The following is a 20,502-nucleotide window of genomic DNA, read 5'->3' on the forward strand; positions in this document are numbered from 1 at the left end:
TGGCCTAATCGTGACGCTATCGACCGTCACAAGAGACGAGATGCCTCTCCACGGTCTGTACTGGCTGGGGATTGAACCCCGTCAACTTCAAGGAAAAAAGTTGCCACTGTAGTTGCCACTATAACTACGATGCCCCCAAAAAATCATATACAATCGCACATGTCGAGCCACAGTTCACTTTTTCAAACCCACTTACTGACTTCAAAGCAATGGGACGGCGTTAGCACCCTACAAAAGTGGGAGGGGTGGGATTTGAACCCACGCCTCCGGAGAGACTGGAGCCTAAATCCAGCGCCTTGGACCGCTCGGCCACGCTACCACGTTGTCAGGTCTTGGCCCCCCGGGCTCTTCCCGAAGCTGATCGATCGTCCAGGAGCTCACGTGACATTCTTAATGCCTGGAAGCGCTTGAACGTCACAAGATAAAACAGATCTAACAATAGCCCTCCTAAATAGCTCTTACACATGAACTTTACGGCGCTTTATTTAACATTACCTCCATTCTTATTTATTATTTTGCTCATACTGGTACTATCTGTCCTTGTATTGTTTTTCTTTTTTGTCTTGTTGTTCTATTTGTGCTGCTATAGCCTGCATGGAGAATACCAAATCAAATTCCTAGTATCTGTATACATGGCGAAATAAAGTTGATTTGAATCTCTCTCAAGGTTCTGCATTGGCCAGGAATCGAGCCCTGGTCAACTGCTTGGAAGGCAGCTATGCTTGCCACTATACTACCAATGCCCCCAACAGACTCCATGATCGCACAGCATTTCGAGGGACGGTTCACCTTTCCACACCACCTACTGACGTCCAACTAGTAAGAAATTGCCCTAAGCCTGGTTTATACTTCTGCGGAGTTTGAAACACGTGGCCTAATCGTGACGCTATCGACCGTCACAAGAGACGAGATGCCTCTCCACGGTCTGTACTGGCTGGGGATTGAACCCCGTCAACTTCAAGGAAAAAAGTTGCCACTGTAGTTGCCACTATAACTACGATGCCCCCAAAAAATCATATACAATCGCACATGTCGAGCCACAGTTCACTTTTTCAAACCCACTTACTGACTTCAAAGCAATGGGACGGCGTTAGCACCCTACAAAAGTGGCAGCGGTGGGATTTGAACCCACGCCTCCGGAGAGACTGGAGCCTAAATCCAGCGCCTTGGACCGCTCGGCCACGCTACCACGTTGTCAGGTCTTGGCCCCCCGGGCTCTTCCCGAAGCTGATCGATCGTCCAGGAGCTCACGTGACATTCTTAATGCCTGGAAGCGCTTGAACGTCACAAGATAAAACAGATCTAACAATAGCCCTCCTAAATAGCTCTTACACATGAACTTTACGGCGCTTTATTTAACATTACCTCCATTCTTATTTATTATTTTGCTCATACTGGTACTATCTGTCCTTGTATTGTTTTTCTTTTTTGTCTTGTTGTTCTATTTGTGCTGCTATAGCCTGCATGGAGAATACCAAATCAAATTCCTAGTATCTGTATACATGGCGAAATAAAGTTGATTTGAATCTCTCTCAAGGTTCTGCATTGGCCAGGAATCGAGCCCTGGTCAACTGCTTGGAAGGCAGCTATGCTTGCCACTATACTACCAATGCCCCCAACAGACTCCATGATCGCACAGCATTTCGAGGGACGGTTCACCTTTCCACACCACCTACTGACGTCCAACTAGTAAGAAATTGCCCTATGCCTGGTTTATACTTCTGCGGAGTTTGAAACACGTGGCCTAATCGTGACGCTATCGACCGTCACAAGAGACGAGATGCCTCTCCACGGTCTGTACTGGCTGGGGATTGAACCCCGTCAACTTCAAGGAAAAAAGTTGCCACTGTAGTTGCCACTATAACTACGATGCCCCAAAAAATCATATACAATAGCACATGTCGAGCCACAGTTCACTTTTTCAAACCCACTTACTGACTTCAAAGCAATGGGACGGCGTTAGCACCCTACAAAAGTGGCAGCGGTGGGATTTGAACCCACGCCTCCGGAGAGACTGGAGCCTAAATCCAGCGCCTTGGACCGCTCGGCCACGCTACCACGTTGTCAGGTCTTGGCCCCCCGGGCTCTTCCCGAAGCTGATCGATCGTCCAGGAGCCCACGTGACATTCTTAATGCCTGGAAGCGCTTGAACGTCACAAGATAAAACAGATCTAACAATAGCCCTCCTAAATAGCTCTTACACATGAACTTTACGGCGCTTTATTTAACATTACCTCCATTCTTATTTATTATTTTGCTCATACTGGTACTATCTGTCCTTGTATTGTTTTTCTTTTTTGTCTTGTTGTTCTATTTGTGATGCTATAGCCTGCATGGAGAATACCAAATCAAATTCCTAGTGTCTGTATACATGGCGAAATAAAGTTGATTTGAATCTCTCTCAAGGTTCTGCATTGGCCAGGAATCGAGCCCTGGTCAACTGCTTGGAAGGCAGCTATGCTTGCCACTATACCACCAATGCCCCCAACAGACTCCGTGATCGCACAGCATTTCGAGGGACGGTTCACCTTTCCACACCACCTACTGACGTCCAACTAGTAAGAAATTGCCCTATGCCTGGTTTATACTTCTGCGGAGTTTGAAACACGTGGCCTAATCGTGACGCTATCGACCGTCACAAGAGACGAGATGCCTCTCCACGGTCTGTACTGGCTGGGGATTGAACCCCGTCAACTTCAAGGAAAAAAGTTGCCACTGTAGTTGCCACTATAACTACGATGCCCCAAAAAATCATATACAATAGCACATGTCGAGCCACAGTTCACTTTTTCAAACCCACTTACTGACTTCAAAGCAATGGGACGGCGTTAGCACCCTACAAAAGTGGCAGCGGTGGGATTTGAACCCACGCCTCCGGAGAGACTGGAGCCTAAATCCAGCGCCTTGGACCGCTCGGCCACGCTACCACGTTGTCAGGTCTTGGCCCCCCGGGCTCTTCCCGAAGCTGATCGATCGTCCAGGAGCTCACGTGACATTCTTAATGCCTGGAAGCGCTTGAACGTCACAAGATAAAACAGATCTAACAATAGCCCTCCTAAATAGCTCTTACACATGAACTTTACGGCGCTTTATTTAACATTACCTCCATTCTTATTTATTATTTTGCTCATACTGGTACTATCTGTCCTTGTATTGTTTTTCTTTTTTGTCTTGTTGTTCTATTTGTGATGCTATAGCCTGCATGGAGAATACCAAATCAAATTCCTAGTGTCTGTATACATGGCGAAATAAAGTTGATTTGAATCTCTCTCAAGGTTCTGCATTGGCCAGGAATCGAGCCCTGGTCAACTGCTTGGAAGGCAGCTATGCTTGCCACTATACCACCAATGCCCCCAACAGACTCCGTGATCGCACAGCATTTCGAGGGACGGTTCACCTTTCCACACCACCTACTGACGTCCAACTAGTAAGAAATTGCCCTATGCCTGGTTTATACTTCTGCGGAGTTTGAAACACGTGGCCTAATCGTGACGCTATCGACCGTCACAAGAGACGAGATGCCTCTCCACGGTCTGTACTGGCTGGGGATTGAACCCCGTCAACTTCAAGGAAAAAAGTTGCCACTGTAGTTGCCACTATAACTACGATGCCCCCAAAAAATCATATACAATCGCACATGTCGAGCCACAGTTCACTTTTTCAAACCCACTTACTGACTTCAAAGCAATGGGACGGCGTTAGCACCCTACAAAAGTGGGAGGGGTGGGATTTGAACCCACGCCTCCGGAGAGACTGGAGCCTAAATCCAGCGCCTTGGACCGCTCGGCCACGCTACCACGTTGTCAGGTCTTGGCCCCCCGGGCTCTTCCCGAAGCTGATCGATCGTCCAGGAGCTCACGTGACATTCTTAATGCCTGGAAGCGCTTGAACGTCACAAGATAAAACAGATCTAACAATAGCCCTCCTAAATAGCTCTTACACATGAACTTTACGGCGCTTTATTTAACATTACCTCCATTCTTATTTATTATTTTGCTCATACTGGTACTATCTGTCCTTGTATTGTTTTTCTTTTTTGTCTTGTTGTTCTATTTGTGCTGCTATAGCCTGCATGGAGAATACCAAATCAAATTCCTAGTATCTGTATACATGGCGAAATAAAGTTGATTTGAATCTCTCTCAAGGTTCTGCATTGGCCAGGAATCGAGCCCTGGTCAACTGCTTGGAAGGCAGCTATGCTTGCCACTATACTACCAATGCCCCCAACAGACTCCATGATCGCACAGCATTTCGAGGGACGGTTCACCTTTCCACACCACCTACTGACGTCCAACTAGTAAGAAATTGCCCTAAGCCTGGTTTATACTTCTGCGGAGTTTGAAACACGTGGCCTAATCGTGACGCTATCGACCGTCACAAGAGACGAGATGCCTCTCCACGGTCTGTACTGGCTGGGGATTGAACCCCGTCAACTTCAAGGAAAAAAGTTGCCACTGTAGTTGCCACTATAACTACGATGCCCCCAAAAAATCATATACAATCGCACATGTCGAGCCACAGTTCACTTTTTCAAACCCACTTACTGACTTCAAAGCAATGGGACGGCGTTAGCACCCTACAAAAGTGGCAGCGGTGGGATTTGAACCCACGCCTCCGGAGAGACTGGAGCCTAAATCCAGCGCCTTGGACCGCTCGGCCACGCTACCACGTTGTCAGGTCTTGGCCCCCCGGGCTCTTCCCGAAGCTGATCGATCGTCCAGGAGCTCACGTGACATTCTTAATGCCTGGAAGCGCTTGAACGTCACAAGATAAAACAGATCTAACAATAGCCCTCCTAAATAGCTCTTACACATGAACTTTACGGCGCTTTATTTAACATTACCTCCATTCTTATTTATTATTTTGCTCATACTGGTACTATCTGTCCTTGTATTGTTTTTCTTTTTTGTCTTGTTGTTCTATTTGTGCTGCTATAGCCTGCATGGAGAATACCAAATCAAATTCCTAGTATCTGTATACATGGCGAAATAAAGTTGATTTGAATCTCTCTCAAGGTTCTGCATTGGCCAGGAATCGAGCCCTGGTCAACTGCTTGGAAGGCAGCTATGCTTGCCACTATACCACCAATGCCCCCAACAGACTCCGTGATCGCACAGCATTTCGAGGGACGGTTCACCTTTCCACACCACCTACTGACGTCCAACTAGTAAGAAATTGCCCTATGCCTGGTTTATACTTCTGCGGAGTTTGAAACACGTGGCCTAATCGTGACGCTATCGACCGTCACAAGAGACGAGATGCCTCTCCACGGTCTGTACTGGCTGGGGATTGAACCCCGTCAACTTCAAGGAAAAAAGTTGCCACTGTAGTTGCCACTATAACTACGATGCCCCAAAAAATCATATACAATAGCACATGTCGAGCCACAGTTCACTTTTTCAAACCCACTTACTGACTTCAAAGCAATGGGACGGCGTTAGCACCCTACAAAAGTGGCAGCGGTGGGATTTGAACCCACGCCTCCGGAGAGACTGGAGCCTAAATCCAGCGCCTTGGACCGCTCGGCCACGCTACCACGTTGTCAGGTCTTGGCCCCCCGGGCTCTTCCCGAAGCTGATCGATCGTCCAGGAGCCCACGTGACATTCTTAATGCCTGGAAGCGCTTGAACGTCACAAGATAAAACAGATCTAACAATAGCCCTCCTAAATAGCTCTTACACATGAACTTTACGGCGCTTTATTTAACATTACCTCCATTCTTATTTATTATTTTGCTCATACTGGTACTATCTGTCCTTGTATTGTTTTTCTTTTTTGTCTTGTTGTTCTATTTGTGATGCTATAGCCTGCATGGAGAATACCAAATCAAATTCCTAGTGTCTGTATACATGGCGAAATAAAGTTGATTTGAATCTCTCTCAAGGTTCTGCATTGGCCAGGAATCGAGCCCTGGTCAACTGCTTGGAAGGCAGCTATGCTTGCCACTATACCACCAATGCCCCCAACAGACTCCGTGATCGCACAGCATTTCGAGGGACGGTTCACCTTTCCACACCACCTACTGACGTCCAACTAGTAAGAAATTGCCCTATGCCTGGTTTATACTTCTGCGGAGTTTGAAACACGTGGCCTAATCGTGACGCTATCGACCGTCACAAGAGACGAGATGCCTCTCCACGGTCTGTACTGGCTGGGGATTGAACCCCGTCAACTTCAAGGAAAAAAGTTGCCACTGTAGTTGCCACTATAACTACGATGCCCCAAAAAATCATATACAATCGCACATGTCGAGCCACAGTTCACTTTTTCAAACCCACTTACTGACTTCAAAGCAATGGGACGGCGTTAGCACCCTACAAAAGTGGCAGCGGTGGGATTTGAACCCACGCCTCCGGAGAGACTGGAGCCTAAATCCAGCGCCTTGGACCGCTCGGCCACGCTACCACGTTGTCAGGTCTTGGCCCCCCGGGCTCTTCCTGAAGCTGATCGATCGTCCAGGAGCTCACGTGACATTCTTAATGCCTGGAAGCGCTTGAACGTCACAAGATAAAACAGATCTAACAATAGCCCTCCTAAATAGCTCTTACACATGAACTTTACGGCGCTTTATTTAACATTACCTCCATTCTTATTTATTATTTTGCTCATACTGGTACTATCTGTCCTTGTATTGTTTTTCTTTTTTGTCTTGTTGTTCTATTTGTGATGCTATAGCCTGCATGGAGAATACCAAATCAAATTCCTAGTGTCTGTATACATGGCGAAATAAAGTTGATTTGAATCTCTCTCAAGGTTCTGCATTGGCCAGGAATCGAGCCCTGGTCAACTGCTTGGAAGGCAGCTATGCTTGCCACTATACCACCAATGCCCCCAACAGACTCCATGATCGCACAGCATTTCGAGGGACGGTTCACCTTTCCACACCGCCTACTGACGTCCAACTAGTAAGAAATTGCCCTAAGCCTGGTTTATACTTCTGCGGAGTTTGAAACACGTGGCCTAATCGTGACGCTATCGACCGTCACAAGAGACGAGATGCCTCTCCACGGTCTGTACTGGCTGGGGATTGAACCCCGTCAACTTCAAGGAAAAAAGTTGCCACTGTAGTTGCCACTATAACTACGATGCCCCCAAAAAATCATATACAATCGCACATGTCGAGCCACAGTTCACTTTTTCAAACCCACTTACTGACTTCAAAGCAATGGGACGGCGTTAGCACCCTACAAAAGTGGGAGGGGTGGGATTTGAACCCACGCCTCCGGAGAGACTGGAGCCTAAATCCAGCGCCTTGGACCGCTCGGCCACGCTACCACGTTGTCAGGTCTTGGCCCCCCGGGCTCTTCCCGAAGCTGATCGATCGTCCAGGAGCTCACGTGACATTCTTAATGCCTGGAAGCGCTTGAACGTCACAAGATAAAACAGATCTAACAATAGCCCTCCTAAATAGCTCTTACACATGAACTTTACGGCGCTTTATTTAACATTACCTCCATTCTTATTTATTATTTTGCTCATACTGGTACTATCTGTCCTTGTATTGTTTTTCTTTTTTGTCTTGTTGTTCTATTTGTGCTGCTATAGCCTGCATGGAGAATACCAAATCAAATTCCTAGTATCTGTATACATGGCGAAATAAAGTTGATTTGAATCTCTCTCAAGGTTCTGCATTGGCCAGGAATCGAGCCCTGGTCAACTGCTTGGAAGGCAGCTATGCTTGCCACTATACCACCAATGCCCCCAACAGACTCCATGATCGCACAGCATTTCGAGGGACGGTTCACCTTTCCACACCGCCTACTGACGTCCAACTAGTAAGAAATTGCCCTAAGCCTGGTTTATACTTCTGCGGAGTTTGAAACACGTGGCCTAATCGTGACGCTATCGACCGTCACAAGAGACGAGATGCCTCTCCACGGTCTGTACTGGCTGGGGATTGAACCCCGTCAACTTCAAGGAAAAAAGTTGCCACTGTAGTTGCCACTATAACTACGATGCCCCCAAAAAATCATATACAATCGCACATGTCGAGCCACAGTTCACTTTTTCAAACCCACTTACTGACTTCAAAGCAATGGGACGGCGTTAGCACCCTACAAAAGTGGGAGGGGTGGGATTTGAACCCACGCCTCCGGAGAGACTGGAGCCTAAATCCAGCGCCTTGGACCGCTCGGCCACGCTACCACGTTGTCAGGTCTTGGCCCCCCGGGCTCTTCCCGAAGCTGATCGATCGTCCAGGAGCTCACGTGACATTCTTAATGCCTGGAAGCGCTTGAACGTCACAAGATAAAACAGATCTAACAATAGCCCTCCTAAATAGCTCTTACACATGAACTTTACGGCGCTTTATTTAACATTACCTCCATTCTTATTTTGCTCATACTGGTACTATCTGTCCTTGTATTGTTTTTCTTTTTTGTCTTGTTGTTCTATTTGTGCTGCTATAGCCTGCATGGAGAATACCAAATCAAATTCCTAGTATCTGTATACATGGCGAAATAAAGTTGATTTGAATCTCTCTCAAGGTTCTGCATTGGCCAGGAATCGAGCCCTGGTCAACTGCTTGGAAGGCAGCTATGCTTGCCACTATACTACCAATGCCCCCAACAGACTCCATGATCGCACAGCATTTCGAGGGACGGTTCACCTTTCCACACCACCTACTGACGTCCAACTAGTAAGAAATTGCCCTAAGCCTGGTTTATACTTCTGCGGAGTTTGAAACACGTGGCCTAATCGTGACGCTATCGACCGTCACAAGAGACGAGATGCCTCTCCACGGTCTGTACTGGCTGGGGATTGAACCCCGTCAACTTCAAGGAAAAAAGTTGCCACTGTAGTTGCCACTATAACTACGATGCCCCAAAAAATCATATACAATCGCACATGTCGAGCCACAGTTCACTTTTTCAAACCCACTTACTGACTTCAAAGCAATGGGACGGCGTTAGCACCCTACAAAAGTGGCAGCGGTGGGATTTGAACCCACGCCTCCGGAGAGACTGGAGCCTAAATCCAGCGCCTTGGACCGCTCGGCCACGCTACCACGTTGTCAGGTCTTGGCCCCCCGGGCTCTTCCCGAAGCTGATCGATCGTCCAGGAGCTCACGTGACATTCTTAATGCCTGGAAGCGCTTGAACGTCACAAGATAAAACAGATCTAACAATAGCCCTCCTAAATAGCTCTTACACATGAACTTTACGGCGCTTTATTTAACATTACCTCCATTCTTATTTATTATTTTGCTCATACTGGTACTATCTGTCCTTGTATTGTTTTTCTTTTTTGTCTTGTTGTTCTATTTGTGCTGCTATAGCCTGCATGGAGAATACCAAATCAAATTCCTAGTATCTGTATACATGGCGAAATAAAGTTGATTTGAATCTCTCTCAAGGTTCTGCATTGGCCAGGAATCGAGCCCTGGTCAACTGCTTGGAAGGCAGCTATGCTTGCCACTATACTACCAATGCCCCCAACAGACTCCATGATCGCACAGCATTTCGAGGGACGGTTCACCTTTCCACACCACCTACTGACGTCCAACTAGTAAGAAATTGCCCTAAGCCTGGTTTATACTTCTGCGGAGTTTGAAACACGTGGCCTAATCGTGACGCTATCGACCGTCACAAGAGACGAGATGCCTCTCCACGGTCTGTACTGGCTGGGGATTGAACCCCGTCAACTTCAAGGAAAAAAGTTGCCACTGTAGTTGCCACTATAACTACGATGCCCCAAAAAATCATATACAATCGCACATGTCGAGCCACAGTTCACTTTTTCAAACCCACTTACTGACTTCAAAGCAATGGGACGGCGTTAGCACCCTACAAAAGTGGCAGCGGTGGGATTTGAACCCACGCCTCCGGAGAGACTGGAGCCTAAATCCAGCGCCTTGGACCGCTCGGCCACGCTACCACGTTGTCAGGTCTTGGCCCCCCGGGCTCTTCCCGAAGCTGATCGATCGTCCAGGAGCTCACGTGACATTCTTAATGCCTGGAAGCGCTTGAACGTCACAAGATAAAACAGATCTAACAATAGCCCTCCTAAATAGCTCTTACACATGAACTTTACGGCGCTTTATTTAACATTACCTCCATTCTTATTTATTATTTTGCTCATACTGGTACTATCTGTCCTTGTATTGTTTTTCTTTTTTGTCTTGTTGTTCTATTTGTGATGCTATAGCCTGCATGGAGAATACCAAATCAAATTCCTAGTGTCTGTATACATGGCGAAATAAAGTTGATTTGAATCTCTCTCAAGGTTCTGCATTGGCCAGGAATCAAGCCCTGGTCAACTGCTTGGAAGGCAGCTATGCTTGCCACTATACCACCAATGCCCCCAACAGACTCCATGATCGCACAGCATTTCGAGGGACGGTTCACCTTTCCACACCGCCTACTGACGTCCAACTAGTAAGAAATTGCCCTAAGCCTGGTTTATACTTCTGCGGAGTTTGAAACACGTGGCCTAATCGTGACGCTATCGACCGTCACAAGAGACGAGATGCCTCTCCACGGTCTGTACTGGCTGGGGATTGAACCCCGTCAACTTCAAGGAAAAAAGTTGCCACTGTAGTTGCCACTATAACTACGATGCCCCCAAAAAATCATATACAATCGCACATGTCGAGCCACAGTTCACTTTTTCAAACCCACTTACTGACTTCAAAGCAATGGGACGGCGTTAGCACCCTACAAAAGTGGCAGCGGTGGGATTTGAACCCACGCCTCCGGAGAGACTGGAGCCTAAATCCAGCGCCTTGGACCGCTCGGCCACGCTACCACGTTGTCAGGTCTTGGCCCCCCGGGCTCTTCCCGAAGCTGATCGATCGTCCAGGAGCTCACGTGACATTCTTAATGCCTGGAAGCGCTTGAACGTCACAAGATAAAACAGATCTAACAATAGCCCTCCTAAATAGCTCTTACACATGAACTTTACGGCGCTTTATTTAACATTACCTCCATTCTTATTTATTATTTTGCTCATACTGGTACTATCTGTCCTTGTATTGTTTTTCTTTTTTGTCTTGTTGTTCTATTTGTGCTGCTATAGCCTGCATGGAGAATACCAAATCAAATTCCTAGTATCTGTATACATGGCGAAATAAAGTTGATTTGAATCTCTCTCAAGGTTCTGCATTGGCCAGGAATCGAGCCCTGGTCAACTGCTTGGAAGGCAGCTATGCTTGCCACTATACTACCAATGCCCCCAACAGACTCCATGATCGCACAGCATTTCGAGGGACGGTTCACCTTTCCACACCACCTACTGACGTCCAACTAGTAAGAAATTGCCCTAAGCCTGGTTTATACTTCTGCGGAGTTTGAAACACGTGGCCTAATCGTGACGCTATCGACCGTCACAAGAGACGAGATGCCTCTCCACGGTCTGTACTGGCTGGGGATTGAACCCCGTCAACTTCAAGGAAAAAAGTTGCCACTGTAGTTGCCACTATAACTACGATGCCCCCAAAAAATCATATACAATCGCACATGTCGAGCCACAGTTCACTTTTTCAAACCCACTTACTGACTTCAAAGCAATGGGACGGCGTTAGCACCCTACAAAAGTGGCAGCGGTGGGATTTGAACCCACGCCTCCGGAGAGACTGGAGCCTAAATCCAGCGCCTTGGACCGCTCGGCCACGCTACCACGTTGTCAGGTCTTGGCCCCCCGGGCTCTTCCCGAAGCTGATCGATCGTCCAGGAGCTCACGTGACATTCTTAATGCCTGGAAGCGCTTGAACGTCACAAGATAAAACAGATCTAACAATAGCCCTCCTAAATAGCTCTTACACATGAACTTTACGGCGCTTTATTTAACATTACCTCCATTCTTATTTATTATTTTGCTCATACTGGTACTATCTGTCCTTGTATTGTTTTTCTTTTTTGTCTTGTTGTTCTATTTGTGCTGCTATAGCCTGCATGGAGAATACCAAATCAAATTCCTAGTATCTGTATACATGGCGAAATAAAGTTGATTTGAATCTCTCTCAAGGTTCTGCATTGGCCAGGAATCGAGCCCTGGTCAACTGCTTGGAAGGCAGCTATGCTTGCCACTATACTACCAATGCCCCCAACAGACTCCATGATCGCACAGCATTTCGAGGGACGGTTCACCTTTCCACACCACCTACTGACGTCCAACTAGTAAGAAATTGCCCTAAGCCTGGTTTATACTTCTGCGGAGTTTGAAACACGTGGCCTAATCGTGACGCTATCGACCGTCACAAGAGACGAGATGCCTCTCCACGGTCTGTACTGGCTGGGGATTGAACCCCGTCAACTTCAAGGAAAAAAGTTGCCACTGTAGTTGCCACTATAACTACGATGCCCCAAAAAATCATATACAATCGCACATGTCGAGCCACAGTTCACTTTTTCAAACCCACTTACTGACTTCAAAGCAATGGGACGGCGTTAGCACCCTACAAAAGTGGCAGCGGTGGGATTTGAACCCACGCCTCTGGAGAGACTGGAGCCTAAATCCAGCGCCTTGGACCGCTCGGCCACGCTACCACGTTGTCAGGTCTTGGCCCCCCGGGCTCTTCCCGAAGCTGATCGATCGTCCAGGAGCTCACGTGACATTCTTAATGCCTGGAAGCGCTTGAACGTCACAAGATAAAACAGATCTAACAATAGCCCTCCTAAATAGCTCTTACACATGAACTTTACGGCGCTTTATTTAACATTACCTCCATTCTTATTTATTATTTTGCTCATACTGGTACTATCTGTCCTTGTATTGTTTTTCTTTTTTGTCTTGTTGTTCTATTTGTGATGCTATAGCCTGCATGGAGAATACCAAATCAAATTCCTAGTGTCTGTATACATGGCGAAATAAAGTTGATTTGAATCTCTCTCAAGGTTCTGCATTGGCCAGGAATCAAGCCCTGGTCAACTGCTTGGAAGGCAGCTATGCTTGCCACTATACCACCAATGCCCCCAACAGACTCCATGATCGCACAGCATTTCGAGGGACGGTTCACCTTTCCACACCGCCTACTGACGTCCAACTAGTAAGAAATTGCCCTAAGCCTGGTTTATACTTCTGCGGAGTTTGAAACACGTGGCCTAATCGTGACGCTATCGACCGTCACAAGAGACGAGATGCCTCTCCACGGTCTGTACTGGCTGGGGATTGAACCCCGTCAACTTCAAGGAAAAAAGTTGCCACTGTAGTTGCCACTATAACTACGATGCCCCCAAAAAATCATATACAATCGCACATGTCGAGCCACAGTTCACTTTTTCAAACCCACTTACTGACTTCAAAGCAATGGGACGGCGTTAGCACCCTACAAAAGTGGGAGCGGTGGGATTTGAACCCACGCCTCCGGAGAGACTGGAGCCTAAATCCAGCGCCTTGGACCGCTCGGCCACGCTACCACGTTGTCAGGTCTTGGCCCCCCGGGCTCTTCCCGAAGCTGATCGATCGTCCAGGAGCTCACGTGACATTCTTAATGCCTGGAAGCGCTTGAACGTCACAAGATAAAACAGATCTAACAATAGCCCTCCTAAATAGCTCTTACACATGAACTTTACGGCGCTTTATTTAACATTACCTCCATTCTTATTTATTATTTTGCTCATACTGGTACTATCTGTCCTTGTATTGTTTTTCTTTTTTGTCTTGTTGTTCTATTTGTGATGCTATAGCCTGCATGGAGAATACCAAATCAAATTCCTAGTGTCTGTATACATGGCGAAATAAAGTTGATTTGAATCTCTCTCAAGGTTCTGCATTGGCCAGGAATCGAGCCCTGGTCAACTGCTTGGAAGGCAGCTATGCTTGCCACTATACCACCAATGCCCCCAACAGACTCCATGATCGCACAGCATTTCGAGGGACGGTTCACCTTTCCACACCGCCTACTGACGTCCAACTAGTAAGAAATTGCCCTAAGCCTGGTTTATACTTCTGCGGAGTTTGAAACACGTGGCCTAATCGTGACGCTATCGACCGTCACAAGAGACGAGATGCCTCTCCACGGTCTGTACTGGCTGGGGATTGAACCCCGTCAACTTCAAGGAAAAAAGTTGCCACTGTAGTTGCCACTATAACTACGATGCCCCCAAAAAATCATATACAATCGCACATGTCGAGCCACAGTTCACTTTTTCAAACCCACTTACTGACTTCAAAGCAATGGGACGGCGTTAGCACCCTACAAAAGTGGGAGCGGTGGGATTTGAACCCACGCCTCCGGAGAGACTGGAGCCTAAATCCAGCGCCTTGGACCGCTCGGCCACGCTACCACGTTGTCAGGTCTTGGCCCCCCGGGCTCTTCCCGAAGCTGATCGATCGTCCAGGAGCTCACGTGACATTCTTAATGCCTGGAAGCGCTTGAACGTCACAAGATAAAACAGATCTAACAATAGCCCTCCTAAATAGCTCTTACACATGAACTTTACGGCGCTTTATTTAACATTACCTCCATTCTTATTTATTATTTTGCTCATACTGGTACTATCTGTCCTTGTATTGTTTTTCTTTTTTGTCTTGTTGTTCTATTTGTGCTGCTATAGCCTGCATGGAGAATACCAAATCAAATTCCTAGTATCTGTATACATGGCGAAATAAAGTTGATTTGAATCTCTCTCAAGGTTCTGCATTGGCCAGGAATCGAGCCCTGGTCAACTGCTTGGAAGGCAGCTATGCTTGCCACTATACTACCAATGCCCCCAACAGACTCCATGATCGCACAGCATTTCGAGGGACGGTTCACCTTTCCACACCACCTACTGACGTCCAACTAGTAAGAAATTGCCCTAAGCCTGGTTTATACTTCTGCGGAGTTTGAAACACGTGGCCTAATCGTGACGCTATCGACCGTCACAAGAGACGAGATGCCTCTCCACGGTCTGTACTGGCTGGGGATTGAACCCCGTCAACTTCAAGGAAAAAAGTTGCCACTGTAGTTGCCACTATAACTACGATGCCCCAAAAAATCATATACAATCGCACATGTCGAGCCACAGTTCACTTTTTCAAACCCACTTACTGACTTCAAAGCAATGGGACGGCGTTAGCACCCTACAAAAGTGGCAGCGGTGGGATTTGAACCCACGCCTCTGGAGAGACTGGAGCCTAAATCCAGCGCCTTGGACCGCTCGGCCACGCTACCACGTTGTCAGGTCTTGGCCCCCCGGGCTCTTCCCGAAGCTGATCGATCGTCCAGGAGCTCACGTGACATTCTTAATGCCTGGAAGCGCTTGAACGTCACAAGATAAAACAGATCTAACAATAGCCCTCCTAAATAGCTCTTACACATGAACTTTACGGCGCTTTATTTAACATTACCTCCATTCTTATTTATTATTTTGCTCATACTGGTACTATCTGTCCTTGTATTGTTTTTCTTTTTTGTCTTGTTGTTCTATTTGTGATGCTATAGCCTGCATGGAGAATACCAAATCAAATTCCTAGTGTCTGTATACATGGCGAAATAAAGTTGATTTGAATCTCTCTCAAGGTTCTGCATTGGCCAGGAATCAAGCCCTGGTCAACTGCTTGGAAGGCAGCTATGCTTGCCACTATACCACCAATGCCCCCAACAGACTCCATGATCGCACAGCATTTCGAGGGACGGTTCACCTTTCCACACCGCCTACTGACGTCCAACTAGTAAGAAATTGCCCTAAGCCTGGTTTATACTTCTGCGGAGTTTGAAACACGTGGCCTAATCGTGACGCTATCGACCGTCACAAGAGACGAGATGCCTCTCCACGGTCTGTACTGGCTGGGGATTGAACCCCGTCAACTTCAAGGAAAAAAGTTGCCACTGTAGTTGCCACTATAACTACGATGCCCCCAAAAAATCATATACAATCGCACATGTCGAGCCACAGTTCACTTTTTCAAACCCACTTACTGACTTCAAAGCAATGGGACGGCGTTAGCACCCTACAAAAGTGGCAGCGGTGGGATTTGAACCCACGCCTCCGGAGAGACTGGAGCCTAAATCCAGCGCCTTGGACAGCTCGGCCACGCTACCACGTTGTCAGGTCTTGGGTCCCCGGGCTCTTCCCGAAGCTGATCGATCGTCCAGGAGCTCACGTGACATTCTTAATGCCTGGAAGCGCTTGAACGTCACAAGATAAAACAGATCTAACAATAGCCCTCCTAAATAGCTCTTACACATGAACTTTACGGCGCTTTATTTAACATTACCTCCATTCTTATTTATTATTTTGCTCATACTGGTACTATCTGTCCTTGTATTGTTTTTCTTTTTTGTCTTGTTGTTCTATTTGTGATGCTATAGCCTGCATGGAGAATACCAAATCAAATTCCTAGTGTCTGTATACATGGCGAAATAAAGTTGATTTGAATCTCTCTCAAGGTTCTGCATTGGCCAGGAATCGAGCCCTGGTCAACTGCTTGGAAGGCAGCTATGCTTGCCACTATACTACCAATGCCCCCAACAGACTCCATGATCGCACAGCATTTCGAGGGACGGTTCACCTTTCCACACCACCTACTGACGTCCAACTAGTAAGAAATTGCCCTAAGCCTGGTTTATACTTCTGCGGAGTTTGAAACACGTGGCCTAATCGTGACGCTATCGACCGTCACAAGAGACGAGATGCCTCTCCACGGTCTGTACTGGCTGGGGATTGAACCCCGTCAACTTCAAGGAAAAAAGTTGCCACTGTAGTTGCCACTATAACTACGATGCCCCCAAAAAATCATATACAATCGCACATGTCGAGCCACAGTTCACTTTTTCAAACCCACTTACTGACTTCAAAGCAATGGGACGGCGTTAGCACCCTACAAAAGTGGCAGCGGTGGGATTTGAACCCACGCCTCCGGAGAGACTGGAGCCTAAATCCAGCACCTTGGACCGCTCGGCCACGCTACCACGTTGTCAGGTCTTGGCCCCCCGGGCTCTTCCCGAAGCTGATCGATCGTCCAGGAGCTCACGTGACATTCTTAATGCCTGGAAGCGCTTGAACGTCACAAGATAAAACAGATCTAACAATAGCCCTCCTAAATAGCTCTTACACATGAACTTTACGGCGCTTTATTTAACATTACCTCCATTCTTATTTTGCTCATACTGGTACTATCTGTCCTTGTATTGTTTTTCTTTTTTGTCTTGTTGTTCTATTTGTGATGCTATAGCCTGCATGGAGAATACCAAATCAAATTCCTAGTATCTGTATACATGGCGAAATAAAGTTGATTTGAATCTCTCTCAAGGTTCTGCATTGGCCAGGAATCGAGCCCTGGTCAACTGCTTGGAAGGCAGCTATGCTTGCCACTATACTACCAATGCCCCCAACAGACTCCATGATCGCACAGCATTTCGAGGGACGGTTCACCTTTCCACACCACCTACTGACGTCCAACTAGTAAGAAATTGCCCTAAGCCTGGTTTATACTTCTGCGGAGTTTGAAACACGTGGCCTAATCGTGACGCTATCGACCGTCACAAGAGACGAGATGCCTCTCCACGGTCTGTACTGGCTGGGGATTGAACCCCGTCAACTTCAAGGAAAAAAGTTGCCACTGTAGTTGCCACTATAACTACGATGCCCCCCAAAAATCATATACAATCGCACATGTCGAGCCACAGTTCACTTTTTCAAACCCACTTACTGACTTCAAAGCAATGGGACGGCGTTAGCACCCTACAAAAGTGGCAGCGGTGGGATTTGAACCCACGCCTCCGGAGAGACTGGAGCCTAAATCCAGCGCCTTGGACAGCTCGGCCACGCTACCACGTTGTCAGGTCTTGGGTCCCCGGGCTCTTCCCGAAGCTGATCGATCGTCCAGGAGCTCACGTGACATTCTTAATGCCTGGAAGCGCTTGAACGTCACAAGATAAAACAGATCTAACAATAGCCCTCCTAAATAGCTCTTACACATGAACTTTACGGCGCTTTATTTAACATTACCTCCATTCTTATTTATTATTTTGCTCATACTGGTACTATCTGTCCTTGTATTGTTTTTCTTTTTTGTCTTGTTGTTCTATTTGTGATGCTATAGCCTGCATGGAGAATACCAAATCAAATTCCTAGTGTCTGTATACATGGCGAAATAAAGTTGATTTGAATCTCTCTCAAGGTTCTGCATTGGCCAGGAATCGAGCCCTGGTCAACTGCTTGGAAGGCAGCTATGCTTGCCACTATACTACCAATGCCCCCAACAGACTCCATGATCGCACAGCATTTCGAGGGACGGTTCACCTTTCCACACCACCTACTGACGTCCAACTAGTAAGAAATTGCGTTAAGCCTGGTTTATACTTCTGCGGAGTTTGAAACACGTGGCCTAATCGTGACGCTATCGACCGTCACAAGAGACGAGATGCCTCTCCACGGTCTGTACTGGCTGGGGGTTGAACCCCGTCAACTTCAAGGAAAAAAGTTGCCACTGTAGTTGCCACTATAACTACGATGCCCCCAAAAAATCATATACAATCGCACATGTCGAGCCACAGTTCACTTTTTCAAACCCACTTACTGACTTCAAAGCAATGGGACGGCGTTAGCACCCTACAAAAGTGGCAGCGGTGGGATTTGAACCCACGCCTCCGGAGAGACTGGAGCCTAAATCCAGCGCCTTGGACCGCTCGGCCACGCTACCACGTTGACAGGTCTTGGCCCCCCGGGCTCTTCCCGAAGCTGATCGATCGTCCAGGAGCTCACGTGACATTCTTATTGCCTGGAAGCGCTTGAACGTCACAAGATAAAACAGATCTAACAATAGCCCTCCTAAATAGCTCTTACACATGAACTTTACGGCGCTTTATTTAACATTACCTCCATTCTTATTTATTATTTTGCTCATACTGGTACTATCTGTCCTTGTATTGTTTTTCTTTTTTGTCTTGTTGTTCTATTTGTGATGCTATAGCCTGCATAGTATCTGTATACATGGCGAAATAAAGTTGATTTGAATCTCTCTCAAGGTTCTGCATTGGCCAGGAATCGAGCCCTGGTCAACTGCTTGGAAGGCAGCTATGCTTGCCACTATACTACCAATGCCCCCAACAGACTCCATGATCGCACAGCATTTCGAGGGACGGTTCACCTTTCCACACCACCTACTGACGTCCAACTAGTAAGAAATTGCCCTAAGCCTGGTTTATACTTCTGCGGAGTTTGAAACACGTGGCCTAATCGTGACGCTATCGACCGTCACAAGAGACGAGATGCCTCTCCACGGTCTGTACTGGCTGGGGATTGAACCCCGTCAACTTCAAGGAAAAAAGTTGCCACTGTAGTTGCCACTATAACTACGATGCCCCCCAAAAATCATATACAATCGCACATGTCGAGCCACAGTTCACTTTTTCAAACCCACTTACTGACTTCAAAGCAATGGGACGGCGTTAGCACCCTACAAAAGTGGCAGCGGTGGGATTTGAACCCACGCCTCCGGAGAGACTGGAGCCTAAATCCAGCGCCTTGGACCGCTCGGCCACGCTACCACGTTGACAGGTCTTGGCCCCCCGGGCTCTTCCCGAAGCTGATCGATCGTCCAGGAGCTCACGTGACATTCTTATTGCCTGGAAGCGCTTGAACGTCACAAGATAAAACAGATCTAACAATAGCCCTCCTAAATAGCTCTTACACATGAACTTTACGGCGCTTTATTTAACATTACCTCCATTCTTATTTATTATTTTGCTCATACTGGTACTATCTGTCCTTGTATTGTTTTTCTTTTTTGTCTTGTTGTTCTATTTGTGATGCTATAGCCTGCATGGAGAATACCAAATCAAATTCCTAGTATCTGTATACATGGCGAAATAAAGTTGATTTGAATCTCTCTCAAGGTTCTGCATTGGCCAGGAATCGAGCCCTGGTCAACTGCTTGGAAGGCAGCTATGCTTGCCACTATACTACCAATGCCCCCAACAGACTCCATGATCGCACAGCATTTCGAGGGACGGTTCACCTTTCCACACCACCTACTGACGTCCAACTAGTAAGAAATTGCCCTAAGCCTGGTTTATACTTCTGCGGAGTTTGAAACACGTGGCCTAATCGTGACGCTATCGACCGTCACAAGAGACGAGATGCCTCTCCACGGTCTGTACTGGCTGGGGATTGAACCCCGTCAACTTCAAGGAAAAAAGTTGCCACTGTAGTTGCCACTATAACTACGATGCCCCCCAAAAATCATATACAATCGCACATGTCGAGCCACAGTTCACTTTTTCAAACCCACTTACTGACTTCAAAGCAATGGGACGGCGTTAGCACCCTACAAAAGTGGCAGCGGTGGGATTTGAACCCACGCCTCCGGAGAGACTGGAGCCTAAATCCAGCGCCTTGGACAGCTCGGCCACGCTACCACGTTGTCAGGTCTTGGGTCCCCGGGCTCTTCCCGAAGCTGATCGATCGTCCAGGAGCTCACGTGACATTCTTAATGCCTGGAAGCGCTTGAACGTCACAAGATAAAACAGATCTAACAATAGCCCTCCTAAATAGCTCTTACACATGAACTTTACGGCGCTTTATTTAACATTACCTCCATTCTTATTTATTATTTTGCTCATACTGGTACTATCTG

At 47.2% G+C, this 20,502-nt stretch overlaps 20 non-coding genes across 20 annotated transcripts; all 20 read right to left on the reverse strand.

The window, feature by feature from the left end:
• Positions 1–1,107: 1,107 nt before the first annotated feature.
• Positions 1,108–1,189, reverse strand: trnal-uag (transfer RNA leucine (anticodon UAG)). Its single transcript has one exon. It is a non-coding gene; the product is annotated as a tRNA-Leu (tRNA).
• Positions 1,190–1,976: 787 nt separating this feature from the next.
• Positions 1,977–2,058, reverse strand: trnal-uag (transfer RNA leucine (anticodon UAG)). The gene has a single exon. It is a non-coding gene; the product is annotated as a tRNA-Leu (tRNA).
• A 787-nt stretch (positions 2,059–2,845) lies between these two features.
• trnal-uag (transfer RNA leucine (anticodon UAG)) lies at positions 2,846–2,927 on the reverse strand. Its single transcript has one exon. It is a non-coding gene; the product is annotated as a tRNA-Leu (tRNA).
• Positions 2,928–4,585: 1,658 nt separating this feature from the next.
• trnal-uag (transfer RNA leucine (anticodon UAG)) lies at positions 4,586–4,667 on the reverse strand. The gene has a single exon. It is a non-coding gene; the product is annotated as a tRNA-Leu (tRNA).
• Positions 4,668–5,454: 787 nt separating this feature from the next.
• trnal-uag (transfer RNA leucine (anticodon UAG)) lies at positions 5,455–5,536 on the reverse strand. Its single transcript has one exon. It is a non-coding gene; the product is annotated as a tRNA-Leu (tRNA).
• A 787-nt stretch (positions 5,537–6,323) lies between these two features.
• trnal-uag (transfer RNA leucine (anticodon UAG)) lies at positions 6,324–6,405 on the reverse strand. The gene has a single exon. It is a non-coding gene; the product is annotated as a tRNA-Leu (tRNA).
• Positions 6,406–8,925: 2,520 nt separating this feature from the next.
• trnal-uag (transfer RNA leucine (anticodon UAG)) lies at positions 8,926–9,007 on the reverse strand. Its single transcript has one exon. It is a non-coding gene; the product is annotated as a tRNA-Leu (tRNA).
• Positions 9,008–9,794: 787 nt separating this feature from the next.
• trnal-uag (transfer RNA leucine (anticodon UAG)) lies at positions 9,795–9,876 on the reverse strand. The gene has a single exon. It is a non-coding gene; the product is annotated as a tRNA-Leu (tRNA).
• A 788-nt stretch (positions 9,877–10,664) lies between these two features.
• Positions 10,665–10,746, reverse strand: trnal-uag (transfer RNA leucine (anticodon UAG)). Its single transcript has one exon. It is a non-coding gene; the product is annotated as a tRNA-Leu (tRNA).
• A 788-nt stretch (positions 10,747–11,534) lies between these two features.
• trnal-uag (transfer RNA leucine (anticodon UAG)) lies at positions 11,535–11,616 on the reverse strand. Its single transcript has one exon. It is a non-coding gene; the product is annotated as a tRNA-Leu (tRNA).
• A 787-nt stretch (positions 11,617–12,403) lies between these two features.
• On the reverse strand, positions 12,404–12,485 carry trnal-uag (transfer RNA leucine (anticodon UAG)). Its single transcript has one exon. It is a non-coding gene; the product is annotated as a tRNA-Leu (tRNA).
• A 788-nt stretch (positions 12,486–13,273) lies between these two features.
• trnal-uag (transfer RNA leucine (anticodon UAG)) lies at positions 13,274–13,355 on the reverse strand. The gene has a single exon. It is a non-coding gene; the product is annotated as a tRNA-Leu (tRNA).
• Positions 13,356–14,143: 788 nt separating this feature from the next.
• trnal-uag (transfer RNA leucine (anticodon UAG)) lies at positions 14,144–14,225 on the reverse strand. The gene has a single exon. It is a non-coding gene; the product is annotated as a tRNA-Leu (tRNA).
• A 787-nt stretch (positions 14,226–15,012) lies between these two features.
• Positions 15,013–15,094, reverse strand: trnal-uag (transfer RNA leucine (anticodon UAG)). Its single transcript has one exon. It is a non-coding gene; the product is annotated as a tRNA-Leu (tRNA).
• Positions 15,095–15,882: 788 nt separating this feature from the next.
• trnal-uag (transfer RNA leucine (anticodon UAG)) lies at positions 15,883–15,964 on the reverse strand. The gene has a single exon. It is a non-coding gene; the product is annotated as a tRNA-Leu (tRNA).
• A 788-nt stretch (positions 15,965–16,752) lies between these two features.
• Positions 16,753–16,834, reverse strand: trnal-uag (transfer RNA leucine (anticodon UAG)). The gene has a single exon. It is a non-coding gene; the product is annotated as a tRNA-Leu (tRNA).
• Positions 16,835–17,615: 781 nt separating this feature from the next.
• On the reverse strand, positions 17,616–17,697 carry trnal-uag (transfer RNA leucine (anticodon UAG)). The gene has a single exon. It is a non-coding gene; the product is annotated as a tRNA-Leu (tRNA).
• A 788-nt stretch (positions 17,698–18,485) lies between these two features.
• Positions 18,486–18,567, reverse strand: trnal-uag (transfer RNA leucine (anticodon UAG)). The gene has a single exon. It is a non-coding gene; the product is annotated as a tRNA-Leu (tRNA).
• Positions 18,568–19,332: 765 nt separating this feature from the next.
• On the reverse strand, positions 19,333–19,414 carry trnal-uag (transfer RNA leucine (anticodon UAG)). Its single transcript has one exon. It is a non-coding gene; the product is annotated as a tRNA-Leu (tRNA).
• Positions 19,415–20,202: 788 nt separating this feature from the next.
• On the reverse strand, positions 20,203–20,284 carry trnal-uag (transfer RNA leucine (anticodon UAG)). The gene has a single exon. It is a non-coding gene; the product is annotated as a tRNA-Leu (tRNA).
• Positions 20,285–20,502: the final 218 nt, after the last annotated feature.

Source organism: Osmerus eperlanus, chromosome 22, assembly GCF_963692335.1.
Source record: "Osmerus eperlanus chromosome 22, fOsmEpe2.1, whole genome shotgun sequence".
In the NCBI taxonomy this organism is placed as follows: domain Eukaryota; kingdom Metazoa; phylum Chordata; class Actinopteri; order Osmeriformes; family Osmeridae; genus Osmerus; species Osmerus eperlanus.